General features: G+C 45.0%; 1 protein-coding gene across 3 annotated transcripts in view; it reads right to left on the minus strand.

The window, feature by feature from the left end:
- LOC105472642 (potassium inwardly rectifying channel subfamily J member 6) overlaps nucleotides 1-3,282 on the minus strand; it is a 321,612-nt gene extending 318,330 nt beyond the window's left edge. Inside the window, exon 1 of one of the 3 annotated variants that reach the window (XM_011726070.2) lies at nucleotides 2,720-3,279. The gene's annotated coding sequence lies outside the window, so the exon portion shown is untranslated. Of the gene's footprint in view, nucleotides 1-2,719 lie in introns of all 3 variants that reach the window. The other 2 variants (XM_024790036.2, XM_071095713.1) reach the window with 2 other exon arrangements.
- Nucleotides 3,283-14,135: the final 10,853 nt, after the last annotated feature.

Below are 14,135 nucleotides of genomic sequence, written 5' to 3' on the forward strand. Positions count from 1 at the left end.
TGGAATGGTAATAAATCCTCCCCTCCTGCAGTTTCTTCCTTGTTTGTATTAAGAGAAGTGACTCCTTTCGGTTTCTTGGTTTCTTATGCCTGCAACCTAGGAAATGTAGCCACCTTGCTCACACACAGGCTTGAAGATGTGATCACTGGCTCTCATCTTGCTAACACACTCTCTCTCCTTTTTGGGAGCTCACCAGTGTCGTTTTGATTTCTTCCAGGTCTAGAATGAGAGGAAACTATTTCTCCGCCCTCTTGAGTCCTAGGACCCTTAGAAAGAACTTGGTTGGGCCGGACACGGTGGCTCACGCCTGTAATCCCAGCACTCTGGGAGGCTGAGGCAGGCGGATCACAAGGTCAGGAGTTCGAGACCAGCCTGACCAACATGGTGAAACCCCATCTCTACTAAAAATACAAAAGTTAGCTGGGCGTGGTGGTGCGCACCTGTAATCCCAGCTACTCAGGAGGCTGAGGCAGGAGAATTGCTTGAAACCAGGAGGCGGAGTTTGCAGTTAGCCAAGATAGAGCCACCGCACTCTAGCCTGGGTGACAGAGCGAGACTCCATCTCAAAAAAAAAAAAAAAAAAAAAAAAAAAAAAAAAAAGAAAGCACGAACGAACAAGCGAACTTGGTTGGCTGGCCTCTCGCTGACCAGGGTGCTTCCACAGCTCCCTTCTGCCATCTATGCCCAACAAAAAGTTAAAGAGAGAAACATGAGAGGGCAAGGGATGCATGCTTTTGAAAGCCAAAGGGACTCAGCTGAAACTAGCAACCCTCGTCAGGGACAGATCACAGTGTGTGTGAGAGTGTGTGTGTGTGTGTGTGTGTGTGTGTGTGTGTCCGTCTGTCTGTCTGTGTCTGTGTCTGTCTGTGAGCGCGCACGTCCTTTTTCTCCCCCTGAGGACGGAATCCTGTCTCCACTCTCAGTTCAGCTCAGGTCTTTCCCTGTCCCAGTGTTCTTGATTCTGAATAGTTTCCCCGATGCACCGCCATGCATAAAATGGATGATTTGCAAGCTTCTTTGCCTCACATAATTCCGTGGGTAATTTGATATCCAGCTTCTGCACGAGCCAAAGACTCGTTTCTTTATAGAAAGTGATTGACCTCCAGCGACCAAGAAGTGGGTACCGTTCGCTGGGGGCTGCAGACCGGTGAGGCTGCACCCGCGGCTCCTGGGCTCTGGCCTTGGTGCTGAATCCGGAACCCGCTCGGGAACCACCACCTCGGCGGCCCCCGGGCAACTTACGGGAGGTTTGAGGGACACCGACCAGCTCTGGGCGCCCTCTCGAGCGTCGCCGTCAGGGAGTTGGGCACAACTGATGCCCTGGGACCCGCCACAGGGCACGCGGCTGGCTTATTCCCTTGCCTGGAGCCGGGAAAGTTTTGTCCAATTTTTTTCCCCTGTAACTGGAGCTGCGGTCTTCCCTCCCACCTGGGTCGCCATGGAGACTCGAGCTCTTTCTCTTTCTCCAGGCAAAATGGGCGAAGCTCAGTTAGCTCAGCCCTGACTGTAGCAAGCCCTTTTTTCTCCCTAAGCAGTTCCTGGACATCACCCTTCTCCGTTTTTTTTCAGCAAAAGAAAGGCAGGCAGGGAACAGGGCTAGCAGGATGTGGCATTGCCCCCGGTACCGTGGGGCTCCCCGGGACCGACAGACTTTGGATAACAGCAGTTGGGAAACACTCTAAACATATAATACATCTCCAACTCCCAAACACTGGAGTTGTGGTGTTTTGTTTTGTTTTTTTCTCTTCCTTTTTTTTTTTTTTTTTTTTTTTTTTTTTTTGGAGGCGGAATTCTTTGGAAAATTCTGGTATTTTGTTTTTCCACTAACCTCACCCTATCTCTGTGGCTGTTTCTATTAAGATATATTTTTCCCCTGAGAATCTCTCCATATTGCACCTAGTACAACAGATGTACCTGTGGATCCACTGGGCTTTTATTGGGTTTTGGGAATACTGATGTTATTTCACTTAAAAACTAATCCAAGCTTAATGTCTTGATGAAAATGAAAATATATCCACAGGGAAGCAAACATCCACAGCCACCCAGTCCCCTATATGCCACACACATCTCATTTTATCTAAAGCGTCTTTTCTTCCCTTCCAATTACAAAATAATTCAGTTTACTCCTAGGGAGATCTTCCTATTCACTGTTTTGAGTCATCATATCACATCTTCGGTTTTACGGATAGAGAACAGTTAGGAGTTACAGTATTCTGTTTCCCATTCTCCGCATGTTTGTCCCCAACCCTCACTTTTCCTCCCTCTCGTGTTGTCTCCTCTCCATGCAAAGCAGAACAAGAAGACTGCCTTCCACAAAGACAATGGGCTTTTCCCAACTGTAAATGACTACACCACAAGCCGCCCCTGCCAGTTAATCAGTGCATTTCGTCTTTGCCAGCGGATGTTGAAATGATGTCTGCAATAACTGACTGGGTTTCTGCGAGCCCAAGGATGCAGACCCCTCCTCCCCCCGCCCCCCGTGCGAGTTTCAGTCGCTAATGAAAACCGTATGAAACAGATTCCCCTTCTGTTATGTAACCGGCTTCTCCCTCGCCTTTCGGCTGACTTGGGTACAATGTTTCTCATGAGAGTGGAGATGCCTGGGGCGACGGCGGAGCTGGGGAAGGGGACGCGGGGAAAAGGGTACCCGAGAGCACGGAACGCCTCGCCCAGGTGGACGCCAGCTCCTCGCCTGCGATCAGCTCAGCGCACCGCTTACCTGGCTGCGGACGGGGTGGCTTCACTCAATCATGATCTCCTCTCTCGAAACGGAGCAAGACTGAACAATTCACTACACGACGGATGGCGAGGGAAGGAAATGCAAAAAAGAAAAGGAAAAGAAAAAAACTGGAATCAGGTGGTCAAATTTCACATCAGCCCCGAGAGGCTGTTAGGAGACTCCATTCTTGCTCGCAGCTGCTCCTGCTCCAGGTCCGGCTTCCCGGCGCCCGCGGGTCTCCACCCCTCCGCCCGCCCAGCCTCTCCAGCCAGGTGCAGCCGTCTCCGGACTGGCTCCCTCCGGCCGAGCGCGGAGAGCAGGGCTGGGCACCGGGGCCAAAGGAGGGGCGGAGGGGCACGCGTTTGGGCAGGGACGGGGGAGGGAGACTGGGTGGAATGAAGCGGGGAAAGATAAGAGTGGCAGAAGTAAAAAAAAAATCCCCGGTTAGGAGAAAAGTGATGGACCACGCAGAGAGACGTCATGAAATCCGCAGATTCAATGAATGCTACTCAATTCCAGCCGACTGGCTCAACCCCGCTGGCAGCGCACGAAGCGACGCGGCTCCAAGATAAAAGCGAGCGCAGCGCCGCGTGCTGGGGAAAAGGCCGCACAGCGCCGGCGCGGTCCGGGAGGAAGGGGCGGGGGCGGGCAGGACAGAGCCACAGACCCAGAGACGCCCAGCCCGCGGCCCACACCCGCTAGCGTCTCAGCGCGCCGAGGACCGGGCTTGGTGGGGGTGGGCTAGGCACAAACCAACAAGCATCCCCCGCCTCTCCAACATGACACTGGAAACGTGGGTGCTCCGTGCTGGGGGAATCTTTTGGGTTTCGGCTCCCGACCCCCCAGTCCCCACCTTTCTCCCCGTGCCACTAAGTAAGTTATTGCCGGAGACACGCCTGGAAAGCAGGAAAGAGCCGAAGCTCCGGGAGCAGTTTTGTCTGCTGGTTGTAGGGGCTTGGCTTTTAGGGTTTTGTGAGATAAGGAAAAAGAGGCTCTGGGCACTGCCTCCCACCAGTATGAAATGCGTGAGAGGCAGCCCCGGCGCGGGAGCCGGAGCCTGCACGGCCCGGAGGGGGCGCAGCGAGCAGCCGGGACGGAGAGGAGGGGCCGTATCCCTGGGCTTTGCTTGTACCTGGTGGCGCCCCAGCCTGCTGCCCCATCCAGTCCCTTCTGTCCTGTCCGTCGCAACTGGGACCTGGTCCCGGCTGCGGCATCATCACCCCACCTTTATATGGTGTCTCTGGGGTCACTGGAGACAAAGAATAGCGTCTTCCAAGAATGACCCGGGCTGCCTTCAAAGTTGAATTTGTCAGGATAAGCCCCTTAGACAAAGGTCTACTCCACTCTTTGAATCTAACTCGCTTTGTGCTGTTATTCCAGGGGCCCTTCATAGTGCTGCCCTCTTGCACCCTCTTTTTTTCTTACGGTCATTAAGAACAATGGTTCTACATTTCCAAAGCTTTCCCACAAACTGCTTCTACCTATGAACAGACCTCTCTTTTATGCTATCTTTTTCCTAGGGATGAATGGATTGACAAATTGTAAGAGCAGCAAATACCATTGGCTAGTAATTTTATAATGGCCCTTTCAATAACTGGCTATTCTTGTGCTGCTTTATGAAGTGGCTTTCCTTCCACAAGGCACAGAATCTCTACCTCAAAGAACGTGACCTTATTTTAGAGAGAACGCTTATGGAAATCTCTTATTTCCAAAATTATTTTATTCTACATACATACATTTTAATTACCTAGCAATTCAGGTCCCCCCAAAAATGTTGCCTGCCCTCTAAAAATGACTGTAATATGGAGAGGTGTTTGTGTCAATTTGCATCCAAAGTCATGTACAAGTCAACCTTACACACAGCCTGTGAGCTTGTATTTGCTGTTGATTTTCCCTAAGAGGTTTAATCTGACTTGCTATTACTTCTGAGTCATATATCCCATATACAGAAGATATGAGTATGTGTAATATGTGTAGTAGGTGTAATACGTGCTCCACAGTGCCTGCTGGATCTAGTGATAGTGTTAGAAATAAAGAACAACAGAACCAAACAATCCCTGAGAGACCAGGAATACAAATGCAAGATGCAGGATTTCGGTGGACACAGCCTTAGAACATTAAAAGAACAACCCATATTGACTATAGTTGTGTAAAGGGCATTCTGTTTAATCTGTGAACCTGCTATAGGTATGCCTGCTAATTTTGATGATATATACTTTTACCAGTAGAATGATTTCACAAAGTATCTTTCTTACAAGATACTAGACTAAATAAGAAAGTCAAGAATTGGAAGTAACCTATTTGTCCCCTTCAAATACTTTGAAAACTCCCCTAACGTGAAACAGCTGCCAGGGTGTTGTGGGCAACAGCACTTTGTGAATGGAATAAGAGCGTGTGTTGAATGAGATGGATCCCATTAGCATGGCCTGGGATTTGATTAACGCCAGAGACAAGAGCAATTGGCTTAACTGAATTCATTCATTTATTCCCTAGAGTTCAGATAAAGTGATCTGCACGGGTGTAACTAAGAGCCTACAGCCACATCTGAAAATCAGGCGAGTTGTGCTTCAGAGCTGCAAATTGTGGCTCCTCTGAGCTCCTGAGAGTGCAGTCTCTCAAACTACATTGTGTTTAGCTTGTCTGAAATCTCACTTATATATCTATTTTATGATTTCAGGTGAAGGCAAAGCCTGGGGGAGATCTTTCAGTACTCCAAAGCTCACATAGTGACTTTTATAATTGATTGATTATGTCATACAGATGAGACTGGTTTGTCTCCCGTATATAAAGCTGTAATGGAGGATTATTAGCTAGTAAAATTAACAAACTGAATTATCTTGACAGGTGTCATTTGTTTGGGTAATCTTGTTTGTCTCCATCATTGATTGCAGCAATTTATAAACCATTCTGTCTTCTTGGCCCATGTGTAGATCTGGCCTTGCCTTGGACAGCTGAAACCAGAACTAAGATGGTTGGGGGTTTTTGGTCCCCACCCTTGGGCCAGTACTTGTTTTAGATTTAAGACCGTAGCTGTTGTGGGTCTGTTAAGGGACCGAGTTCTTCCATTTCACTCCCCTGCCTGCTTTCTCCACAAAAACCCCCACCACAGATAAACAACACATTTAAAATGCAGAGATGGGAATATAAATTTAAAAAAATTTATTTTGTCTATAAAAGGACATCTTAAAGAGTATCAAGAGATAAGTGTTAAAATTATTCTGTTTTACATTTCTACTTCCAATGTACTGAATGTGATATAGGAGTTAAGAAGCAATTACTTAGGCAGATAGTAAGGGTATAGGAGTCCTTGGTAAGGCTTTTCTTTTTAATGAAAAGCAGCCCCAGCTAATTTTCTAACAGAGCAGCCTGCAAGCTGGGAGCTTGCACAGGTGAATGCCGGCAGGAACTAAGCACTAAAGATATTCAAGATGGCGGTCCCATCTTCCCTTCTCTGCTAGCCACCTGTACTGTAAAGGAGCCGACAAGATGGTGCCAATCAACTGGAAAGTCCATTTGCATAAGAAGATTAGGGTGGGCCAACTAGCCTTCCCGGCACACTATGTAGACGTCATACCTAATTGAACAAATCTATGAGCCTTCTGTTAATCAGACACCACCTTCTCCAGCCTGCCTATAAAATCTGCTGCGGTCCTCTACCTTCTCCGTTTTCCACATATCTCTTGCTCATAAGGAGCTGCTCTCCCCTCCTCTCTCCTTTCTTCTGTTAAACTTTCTGCTCCTTAACCCACCCACATGTGTCTGTGTTCTGAATTCTTTCTCAGGGCGTGACAATGAACCCCAGGGTATATACCACAGACAGCGGTAGCCGCTTCAAATGGATTTCATTCATGGCTCTTGTTTAGGGAATATCTGTAAGCAGCTGTCGGTATTTCCTTGTTTGATTATAAATTTGGAGATGTATTAAGAAATACATCTTAATTCTTAATAAATATTTATAGGTGTAAAAAGTTAAGAGTTTTTGCTAAGGAGGGGGTTTCAGAGGGGTTTTAGCTCTGAGGTATTTTGGGGCTAGTCTTTAGAACTTTAGGATAATTTAGAACAATTACTGAGTTATGCCCTTTTCCCTTTATACACTTTTCCTTATTTTTGTTAGAGAGGTAGATAGTCAGACGTGAGCAGGGCAGAAGAGGGCCTTTCCCACCAGGCATGTCAGGAGGCCATCAGGTGATGGTCAGGCAGTTGTCAAACTGTCCGTCTACAATAATAATTGGTCACAGCTGGCACCAGGAGAGGCGTTCTCCCAATAGACAGAAACACCTGAAACTGGTGATCAGCAGCTTCCTGATGACATCTCAGGAGTTAGGTGAGTGGGCTCAAGCATGTGGACTAAGGCAAAATGGCATAGTTTAAGTGGTACCTAATCTTCTTCTAGGAGCACTTGGCTGGTAAGGCAAGAACGCCTCAAGTGAGCATGCATACAACTCCAGTAAACACTGAACATGTGACCCCTCCCAAGTGCTGGCAGGCCACAGCACATGCAAACAGTGCACCCCAAGAGAAGAATCAGGGTGGAAGACACACAACACCCTGGAAGTATGCCAACGCATAAAACCCCAAGTCAAAGGTCAAACGCTGCACTCGATCTCACAAGTAGCCCACTTGGCACTCTTCCAAGTGTACTTCCTTTTGTTCCTGCTCTAAAACTTTTTAATACACTTTCACTCCTGCTCTAAAACTTGCCTCAGTTTCTCACTCTGCCTTATGCCCCTCAGTCGAATTCTTTCTTCTGAGAAGGCAAGAATTGAGGATCTTGCAGACCCACACAGATTTGCCGATGCTAACACTTTAATACGACATTCACCATTTCTACTAATCTTAAGTCATAAATACTTATGAATGTCTTGAAATCATGTATTTTTATTTTAATTTCATGGCTTGATAAATAAGTGCAGTCAGAAGACTATTTGATAGATTCTTTCTTATATGATGTTTTATTAGTTCATTGTTTAGGAGGTATATACTTTTAAATCAAAGTCTTCTCCCCAAAAATGTGTTAAAATGCAATTTAGAAAATTATAATAGCTTTGAACATAATATTTCAAAAGACCATGGGAGGTGACAATTAGAAAAATTGCATAAATGAAACCTAGTTAATCTTCCTTTACCTCTTACTGGAATTAATTCTAATTAACACGACATCTACACAACAAAAACATTGAAGGCCAAAATAAGTGAATTAAATTGGTACGTTGCTCTTTCTCATTCATTTGCTAAAATGCCTAGATTCTTTATTTTCTACTGAAATTTTTAAGGAAAGAGGATATGAGGTAGAGAGAATGAGATAAAGTTCCTTCTTTTGTGTGCTATTGGAACTCTTTGTGAGTCACCTCCTATAGCTACCCTGGACAACAAGCAATTATTAATCTACTGGATCTTGTCTGCTATCAGCAGAAGTGAAGCTCCTGCCCCGCATTCCCAAGCTTCTGTAGTTCTCTTGGTAGGACGTTATCTACCTGCTCTCTTAGAAATACAGTTCAGAGTCCAGTTCCAAATTTCTGGTCAGCCTTGGTGATCTTAAGCCAGATGCAAATACTTAGGCAGTCTCAGTCCCCAGCACCCATGCCAAGTGATGGGTTAAGGCAGGAATTTTCTGCTTTATCATTTTATCTGAAAAATGGTGTTGTAGAAATTCTTTGGGAAGCAGACTCTGAGAGGAAGTTTTGTGTGCTTAATGGTTATTAGGGACGTTTCTAAAGGATGTCATGTTTGTGGGGTCAACACCTATGGAAGGGATAGAAATGAAGTAGGACTAGGCACAGGACCCTTGCCTTGGCTGATCTCACTGGGAGCTCTGAGCTAAAATGGCCCATTAGAGTTGTCCTGATTTGGTTCTCAAATTGCCTCCACTAGCTCAGTCACTGGATGTCCATCAGTTGGGCAAGGGCATGACTTTGGGCCAGGTAGCTCTTTGCACCTGACAGCAAAATGCAGTCTACAACAGCCTTCTAGCAGCCTTCACACTGCAGCTGAGGGGCCCCAGAAAGCAGCCTGCCCTGGGTTTTATACCTCAGAGCAAGAAGTTTGCTGAGCTAAAGCATTGAAAGATATTCTATGTGTAGGGGGAGCAGGAGAAAGTCTCAACTAAAAAATAGTCACAGCTTAAGGATTAGATGAAGGACATGGCTCTAAGATCTCTGAAGATTTAAGATGGTACCTGGTTACTTCCTCAGCTAGAAAAACGCACTTTAAAGAATCTTCAGGGAATTGTCCTCCAGAAGTTCTAGGTGAGGCACAAAGTAGAGTGATCTGTTTTGAAAGAAATGATGGTTTTAGATTGGGACACAAGGTGAACTGCAAACACTCTATAAATAGCTCACAATGTCTTTAAAGGGATTTATCAACTTGGACTGAAAGAGACAGGATCAAATCAAAATTCAAAGAGGCTTTTGTTCCCTGACTTTCTGTGGCAGGAAACAGGCAGGAAAAACTGCTCACATCCAACTGCAAGACACTGCTTATGGGAAGGAAAAAGCTCTCACAGAGCAAGGCTGGGATCTTTAAGAGGAAGGAGCCAAGAACCACAGCAATTGTTAGGGAGCAGAATTAAGCCTTAATCATGGAACACTTCAGGATCCTTGGAGGTACATGACAAGATCTTTCTGGGTGTATTTCAGAATTGCTATGGGCCAGTGACTACTGTATGCCTATCATTACTTTCTTTTTTAAGTGGGACCATTGACTGCAATTACCCTGTTCTTGTCTCAACATTGTGTGTTGGATATGTGGGGGCAGATAATTTGACTTTTTAGTTCACATATCTCTAGATTAAGAGTTATTGATACACACCAATAATCCCAGCAATTTAGGAGGCCGAGGCAGGAGGATTACTTGAGGCTAGGAGTTTGAGACCAGCCTGGACAGCATAGCAAAACTTTGCCTCTACAACAAATTTAACAAAAAATTAGCCAGGCATGGTGGTGCACACCTGTGGTCCCAGCTACTCAGGAGGATGAAGCAGGAATATTGCCTGAGCCCAGAAGTTTGAGGTTGAGTTTGCAGTGAGCCATTATGGCATCACTGCTCTCCAGCCTGGGTGACAGTGAGACCCTGTCTCAAGAAAGAAAAAGAAAGAAAAGAAGAAAAAGAAAAGAAAAGAAAAGGAAAGAAAGAAAGAAAGAAAGAAAAAGAAAAGAAAGAAAGAGTTACTGATATCGAAAAGTCTTGTCTAAACCTGAATAAAGATAAAGAGATTGTAAGTCTGATGACATGATTGGGTGAAACTCTAGAGGCCTTTGGAGGAGGTGAGTGTATTTTGTATGTGGGAAGCATATGAATCATTGGGTTAGGGGAGGACTAAAAGATTGGTGAGGTCGTAGATGTGGTTGATAGAAAAGAGACGAAGAGAAGTATCAACTATTATAGTAGTTTTGGCCACTTGCTTAAGCAGATTTCTCATACTTTCCAGGTCTGATTGGACCCATCTTATATGGACACACAGTGCATTGTTACACCAATGGCTCAGTGAATCCCACCATACCCTTGTGAGCCCAGGCAAAATCAGCAGAAGAGTGTAGCAATGGACAGTTGATAGAGTGTAGAATGCCATTTCCATTTTATAATGGAATGCTGCTATGAACATCCCATTTTTAATGGTTCTGTGGGTCAGATAACATCCAACTAATGAAGAACAGTTTGAGTTACATGGTCACTCAGGGATCCACGGTGATCATTCTATCTTTACCAGATCTTGAAATCAAGCAAGAAGTTGCTTTTCAAATAGAAAATTAATATTAGCATAAGAGAACTTGGCTTTACTCCCAAAGCCTAAGGGTCTGCTCTGTGATTCTCCCATGGGGACTTGCCCAAGTCTCCTTACACTTACTTCCCTGCTTGGCATAAATAGCCACACTACAGGGTTCTTCCTCAAGGAAGCTGACCTCCCCCTCCATAAGAACTCCGTGTCTGAAACTGACTTAGCTCCGAGAACTGGACAAAGACTGTGAATCCCAGGAAGGCAACTTGAGTTAGGACTAGACCCACTTGCCAGATTAGTTTTTCTGATTTTGCAGGCAGAGCAATAACCTTAGGCGGAAGCATTTATTTTATTTTTGGAGGTCTCATAACCAGTCAGATCCCTGCAGATCAGAACATTGATCACGACTCTATTCTTGAGGCATACCATGGAATGGAAGTTCAGCTTATGGCTTCCAAAGCATTTGCCATTTCAATGTAGATTTTTAATTTATTTGTTTTATTTTGGATGTTTTATTATTGGTGGATTCTGGGAACCCTAGATAACCTGATTTTCTCAGTAGAAGCGGGAGGAATCCTGGAAGAACTGATGCTTAATTATAAAATGACAAACTCAATAGACAGAGAGTTACCAATACCAAGAGACACTAGGTAAGGAATTTTATTTTTATTTTATTTTATTTTTTATTTATTTATTTATTTTTTTTTTGAGACAGAGTCTCGCTTTGTGGTCCAGGCTGGAGTGCAGTGGCCGGATCTCAGCTCACTGCAAGCTCCGCCTCCCGGGTTTACGCCATTCTCCTGCCTCAGCCTCCCGAGTAGCTGGGACTACAGGCACCCGCCACCTCGCCCGGCTAGTTTTTTGTATTTTTTAGTAGAGACGGGGTTTCACCGTGTTAGCCAGGATGGTCTCGATCTCCTGACCTCGTGATCCGCCCGTCTCGGCCTGCCAAAGTGCTGGGATTACAGGCTTGAGCCACCGCGCCCGGCCGGAATTTTATTATAGTAATATTGAAAATGCCGAAGGGTTTGGGGGATGCCAGATTCATGCAACTACAAAAGCAGCTAGATCTTTGCTCTAATAGGGCAGTCTTCAAAAGTGTGCATTGTAATTTATTTATTTATGTTGGCTTTGTTAGCCTTTATACCTGAGAATGGAGAGAAATAGGATGCACCCCCTGCTTCTTTATTTGACTACAGCTCTTAACTCACAGTGAGACGTCAAAAGACATTTAAACCATAATTATTAACTAATAAATTCAGATAAATGAATGTAATGTAATTATTGAAGTAATTTTGAAGCACCCATATTTGAAGAAAAATTAGAAAGATAAACAATCCCACTGTTTTAGGTAACTATTTCTAAGCCAAATAAAATGTGATTGATATAAATTGCTAGAGGGTGAAGTGCAAGCAGATTCATGTTCACATCATTAAATGACTCTTGCTCATCCACTTGCTTGCAAAGACCCAGAAGCAAGGACTAAGTTAAATGTGTGGTTTTCTTGGATGACACCACCATTGCAGACCTCAGACTCCAGACCCTTCCTGTTACTAAGATACAAATGTCAACCACTCAACACTGAGAGGAAGCATAAAATCATCTTTTTCCATTTTTATTTCTCTTCTGAGTTAAATCATTTTCCTTTAGACACTGACTTCACAGCTGGGGTGGTTTGATTTGATTTGAAACAGTGTTAGCCATAAATCAGGGGATTTTCAGAAGGGGAGAATTCAGGCTTATTTTTTTTTATCTTGAAATGAAACAAATAATATACTGTTCCTTTACCTTGAGTTATAAATTATTTCAGAACAGCAAAAGACTTAGAGCTATTAGCTGGTTTGTTGGAATATTTGTAGTGCTTTAGAATGAAAAAAATACTTATTAGGATGTGTTTTTAAGCAGCTCTGTTAACCAGGGAGTTTTAAAAAACAACACAGTTTAAAAACACATGCACAGATGTGTAAGAAAACCCCCCACCTCTCGCAAGCAGCTGAGTGCAATCTAGCAAGTAATATTTTCAGGTGGAATTTAGGTGCTGTTATGATGTCACATTTTTAACTGGAATAAAGGGTCACACCTTTTTCTTTTCTAAGATTATGACTATGGAGAGCAAAGACCCTTGGATAAAAAGTTAGTGAAACCATTATTAGAATGATCTTTTCATAGAGTCTCTTGGGCACACAAGGGAACATCTGCATACCGTAGACATGGAGCCAATCCTAACGCTGCAAAGCCCCGTATGGATACCACTTAATGACTTCAGAGAAGGAAGTATTTCACATTGCTAGAATTTCCTTCTTCACTCTGCAGTTAATGTTATCCTTGAGAATCAGTGTTTGCCTTGGAGAAAAGTGTGTGTGTGCATGAGAGTCTGTGTGTGTGTGTTTGTGCATGAGAGTCTGTGTGTGTGCGCATGAGAGTGTGTGTGTGTGCATGAGTCTGTGTGTGTGCGCATGAGAGTGTGTGTGTGTGCATGAGTCTGTGTGTGTGCATGTGTGTGTGCATGAGAGTCTCTGTGTGTGTGCATGTATGTGTGCATGAGAGTCTGTGTGTGTGTGCATGAGAGTGTGTGTGTGTGCATGAGAGTGTGTGTGTGCATGAGAGTCTGTGTGTGTGTGTGCATGAGTGTGTGTGTGCATGAGAGTCTGTGTGTGTGCGCGCATGAGAGTGTGTGTGCATGAGAGTGTGTGTGTGCGCATGTGTGTGTGCATGAGAGTCTCTGTGTGTGTGCATGTGTGTGTGCATGAGAGTCTGTGTGTGTGTGTGCATTTGTGTGTGTGTGCATGTGGTATTGCCCTCACAGATGGATGTCAATGATAGAAGTGGGTATGCCTGCTGGGCGTAGTGGCTCACGCCTGTAGTCCCAGCACTTTGGGAGGCCGAGGCAGGTAGATCATGAGGTCAGGAGTTCGAGACCAGGCTGGCCAATATGGTGAAACCCCGTCTCTACTAAAAAAAAATCAAAAATTAGCTGGGTGTGGTGGCGTGTGCCTGTAGTCCCAGCTATTCAGGAGGGTGAGACAGGAGAATAGCTTGAACCCAGGAGGTGGAGGTTGCAGTGAATCGAGATGGCGCCACTGCACTCCAGCCTGGGCAACAGAGTAAATCTCTGTCTCAAAAAAAAAAAAAAAAAAAAAAAAAAGTGGGTATGCCTGCAACTTAAGTTGGAACAACCCTAACCTCCCTCAAATAGATACCACCCTGATGTTTATCCTGAGGATGCCTGAGTTTCCTCCGTTAAACCATCTATGAAAGCTGGAGGTTTGAGGACCAATACCAGCATCTGGCCAGTACTGAACCCTAGGCTGAATGACTCAGGTTCAGTAAATGCATCATGATGGTGGAGGAACTGATGAGCTGGGGTGTTTTGTGTGTTAGGTGATTCTCTCTGGGTAGGGATAATGTTCTTCAAGAGGTAGGAGAGTCACAAGGGGAAGGCTGTACGAGAATTTTTGGAAGGAGGTATTTTTCTACCGAGGCCTGCCCATGAAGAAGTGGTTGTGAGCAAACCTTAGGTCTTTCTCTGTGTATCCTGAGAAATGTCTGGCTTGGAATCTGGCTTCGCTCGCCCCCTCCTGTGTAGGATTTTCCTTTGTAAATTGTTCTAGCCTTGCTGGAGAGATTAATGTATGCCAGTATAGATGTCTAAGTTTTCCACAGATGTTCTAACCTTTCTGACATCTGTGGAGGAGGAAGGAG

Source organism: Macaca nemestrina, chromosome 4 (assembly GCF_043159975.1).
Source record: "Macaca nemestrina isolate mMacNem1 chromosome 4, mMacNem.hap1, whole genome shotgun sequence".
Taxonomy (NCBI): domain Eukaryota; kingdom Metazoa; phylum Chordata; class Mammalia; order Primates; family Cercopithecidae; genus Macaca; species Macaca nemestrina.